Source organism: Myotis davidii, unplaced genomic scaffold (genome assembly GCF_000327345.1).
Source record: "Myotis davidii unplaced genomic scaffold, ASM32734v1 scaffold78, whole genome shotgun sequence".
NCBI lineage: Eukaryota > Metazoa > Chordata > Mammalia > Chiroptera > Vespertilionidae > Myotis > Myotis davidii.
Window position 1 is genome coordinate 2,876,212 of NW_006290305.1, and position 4,829 is coordinate 2,881,040.

Consider the following 4,829-nt stretch of genomic DNA (forward strand, 5'->3'; position numbering starts at 1 on the left):
AAAATTTATAATTTCAGCACTAAAATAGTCTCCTTTAATATTCTTAAATTTTGTGATTTATTTGAATAGGTAATATGGTCACATGATTCAAAAAAGGTCGGCAATATGAAAAGTACATTCTGGGAAGTCTCAGATGATTCATGCCACCCTGCCTTCTGTAAGTAACCACTTTTATTAGCTTCTTGTATAGTCTATCAGCCATACCCTCAGCTCTTAGCAATCACTAATCAGCTTTATGTCTTTATGGCTTTGCCAATTTTGGGTAGTCCATATAAATGGATTCATACAATATGTGGTCCTTTGTGACTGGGTTCTTTTCATTTAACACAATGTTTTCAAAATTCATCCATGTTGTAGCATGTATCAGTACTTTATTCCTTAAAAAAATATTTTTTTCATTTTTTCACTCTTGCCGGTCTGGCTCAGTGGAGAGAACATTGGCCTATGAACTGAGGGATTCTGGGTTCGATTCTGGTCAAGGGCACATACCTTGGTTGCAGGTTTCCCAGCCCTGGTCAGGGTGCCTACAGGAGGAAACCAATCAATATGTCTCTCTCACATAAATGTTTCTCTCTGTCTCTCCCTCTCCCTTCCACTCTCTCTAAAAATCAATGGAAATATATCCTCAGGTGAGGATTAACAAAAAAACTATTTTTCAATTACAGTAGATGTACAATAATATATTCATTTCAAGCGTACCACCCAGTGATTAGACATTTATATAACTTACAAAGTAATACCCCAATAAATCTACTACCCATCTGATACCATATGTAGTTATTACCATGTTATTGACTATATTCCCTATATTGTAATTTATATCCCCCATGACTATTTTGTAACTACCAACTTGTATTGCTTAATCCATTGCTTTTTCATGCATACCCAACCCCACAAGCCCCCCCACCTATCATCTGTCAACTGTCAAAATGTGCTCTGTATCTATGAGACTGTCTCTGGTCTGCTTGTTTGTTTATTTTGTTTTCTTAGATTCCACATCTAGGTGAAATCATATGGTGTTTATCTTTCTCTGCCTGACTTATTTCACTCAGCCCAATACCTTCTAGGTACATCCGTGTTGCTGCAGATGGCAAAATTTCATTCTTTCTTATGACCGAGTCATTTTCCATTGCATACAGGCACTGCTTCTTTATCCATATGTCTATTGGTGGACATATAGGTTGCTTCCAATCTTGGCAATTGTAAATACTGCTGCGATGAACATATGGATGCATGTCTTTTCAAACTAATGTTTCAGGTTTCTTTGGACAAATACCCAGAAGTGGAGTTGCTGGGTCCTTCTTTGTGTCTTGTTAGAGCCTTTGTTTTAAAGTGTATTTTTTTGTGTTATTTTTTGGTATAAGTGTTGGTACCCGGCTTTTTTTGTTATTGATTCCATTTCAATGAAATGTCTTTTTTCCAGCCCTTTAATTTCAGTCTGTGTGTGTGTCTTTCAATCTGAAGTGAGTCTCTTGTAGACAGCATATGTAAGGGTCTTATTTTCTTATCCATTCGGCCACCATGTCTTTTGATTGAAACATTTAATCCATTTGCATTGAAAGTAATTGTTGATAGAAAGTAATTGATAGATATTTCCATTTTATTATTCATATTTTTACCTTTTTCTTCTTTATTTTTCTTGTCTGTGAAGCTCTTAATCTGTCTTTTAATTCTAAACGATAGCTTTGCTGGATAGAGTAATCTTGATGTAGGTCCTTGCTTTTCATCATTTTGAATATTTTGTGCCAATCCCTTCTGGTCTGCACAGCTTCTGTTGAGAAATCAGCTGACAGTCTGATGGGAGCTCCCTTGTAGGTAACTAACTGCTTTTAAGATTTTCTCTTTGTCTTTAAAATTAAAAATTATGTATCTTGGTATGGGCCTCTTTGGGTTCATCTTATTTGGGACTCTGCATTTCCTGGACTTGCATGTCTATTTCCTTCACCTGGTTAGCAAAGTTTTCAGTCATTCTTTTTTCAAATAGGTTTTCAATTCCTAGCTCTCTCTCTTCTTCTTCCATCATCCCCATGATGTGAACGTTAGTACTCTTGAAGTTGTCCCAGAGGCTGTTTACACTATTCTCATTTTTTTTTCTGTTCTGATTGGATGTTTTCTGCTTTATTATCTTCCAAATTTCTGATTTGATCCTCTGCTTCATCTACTCTGCTGTTGATTCCCTGTAATGTATTTATTTCAGTTAGTGTATTCTTCATTTCTGACTGATTCTTTTTTATGTTTTCTATCTCCATTTTTATGTTTCCTATTTCTTTGTTTACGTGCAATATTTTCCCACACCTAAACCAGTGAAACAGTTACAAAGCTTTTTAGTCATTTTAGGGTACTGGTGGGCTTTCATTCCCCATCTGGCTCAATGTTTGTACCCATTATATTGGCTGGTAAAAAAGGGCACTCATTGGTGTTGGGAAAGTGAGCAGGAAGCTGCATTTCAGGAAACAAAAATCCTAGTAGCACAGACACAGACTCTGGTTTCCTCCTTGCTGAGGTACCCATGTCACTTGGATGGAGCTAGTTGGGTCCTATGACAACCTCAACCAGGGAAAGCTATCCTCCTTAGGTTCTGGTGCAAATTATAGAAGGGTGCTGAGGCCTGTTATTCCTTCACTGAACAACAGGTTTGGGATTGTATAAAACATCGCAGCAAACAGAACCCATCATTGCCCTACTGGTGACAGTGCCAGCACAGATAGACCTCCCAGTTAAGGGTTAGACAGAAGGGTTATTTGCAAGGCTTTCTTCAGCTGTTGCCTTCACCTTGCAAAACTGGCATGCATGGCCGGCCTGTGTTGCTCAATGATTTAGCCTCAACCTATGAACCAAGAGGTCACGGTTCAATTCCTGGTCAGGGTACATGCCTGGGTTGTGGGCTCGCTCCCCAGTGTAAGGCGTGCAGGAGGCAGCCAATCAATGAGTCTCTCTCATTATTGATGTTTCTATTTCCCCTGTTCCCTTCCTCACTGAAATCAATTTAAAAAAATATATTTTTAAAAACTGGCATGCATATTTACAACAGCACAGTGCCCTTTCCACAAGTCCTTTGGGTAATGAGTTTCATGTCATTTTGAAGCCAATGTATTACACGACCACTTCAGCCCTTACTGTAGAGCCCATACACCAAAAAAATGCCCTCATCAACAAGTTACAATTGCCATTCTTTTTTTTTTAAATATATTTTATTGATTCTTTACAGAGAGGAAGGGAGAGGTAGAGGGATAGAGAGCTAGAAACATCGATGAGAGAAAAACCTCGATCAGCTGCCTCCTGCACACTCCCCACTAGGTATGTGCCCGCAACCAAGGTACATGTCCTTGACTGGAATCGAACCCGGGACCCCCCGAGTCCGCAGGCCGACGCTCCATCCACTGAGCCAAACCGGTCAGGGCTACAATCGCCATTCTTAAAAATACATGGCACCGAGAGGGGTCTAGCCGAGGTAATCCTTGTGTAACGGCTGTGGGGCCATACAATCCCATACAACACTGCATGGTTTGAAAGAGGAGTACAACAGAGTAGCCAGTGTACAGAACTAAGGGCCATGTGACTGGTATTTACACATGAGCCATAGCCTATAGTCCCCTTTGCAGACAATTGGGCTATATTTAAGGGTCTCACAACTTGGCTGGCACAATGAACATGTGACAGCTGGCAAGTACTAAAAAAGCCACTGGGGGTTGGGGGGAGTGCCACAATGTGGAAGGAAACCTGAAAAATGTTATAGGAGCCAAGTGTTAGTCTGACAGTTGATCATGTTTCTGCTAATCAGTTTGACTTGCCTCCCAGAAATGTGGAGGCTGTTGTGCTATCAGAGATCAGGACACTGACTGCCTCACAAAAATCCAAACCAGCAGATTGGGTGCACAAACAGTGACCACCACAGTGCCTGGAAGGGATGGCAAACAACTGCCCCTCCCGTTATACTGATACTAGAGGCCCAGTGCACGAAACTCATGTATGGGGAGGGTCCCTAGGCCTGGCCGGTGATCAGGGCTGATCTGTGGGGTGACTGGTGGGGCAATTGGGGGGCTCCCACTCGCACCCGCCTTTGCTGGCCTGGGGCCTGTGGGCTGGGGGCAGCTCCTGCATTAAGCGTCTGCCCCCCTGGTGGTCAGTGTACATCACAGCTACGGGTAGTTCTGCCGTTAGGTCTATTTGCATATTAGGCTTATTATATAGGATGGTGGCAGTAGCAACCAATTGTCTGGTATGTTCTCACTTGTGCCCCTGCTGCACCCCTCCCCCACCAGGATATATATACAAATCGGCCATTCCGGTACAAAATTGACAGGTCTCCGCTGCCTGGAGAACTCACCCTATTCTCTAAAAACCATTTATCTTTTAAATGGTTCCTGATGGATCCAAGCTAGATGTCAGAGTCCCAACACTTTTTAAATATATATATATATTTTTTTTATTGATTTCAGAGAGGAAGGGAGAGAGTGAGAGAGATAGAAACATCATTTATGAGAATCATTGATCAGTTGCCTCCCCCACAATACTGGGGATTGTGGATCGAACCCGCAACCTGGGACTCCAACCGGGACCTCCTGGTTCATAGGTCGAGTCTCAACCACTGAGCCATTATTATTGCAATTAGATTTGTGCTTCTTCGCATTGCTCTCCTAGAATTTAAGGTATGTGTTTTGGCACCTCTAGAGACTAGAACGATGCCCATCACTGAGTAGGTGCTCAAAATATTTGATCGGTGAGAGAGTGAACGGCAAAAATGTTTAAGGTGGCTTTGCCCCCTAGCAGGTCTGAGGCCCCAGCAGCCTTCCGCACGCCCCCCCCGCCGCTTCTGCTGGCCCCGCCCT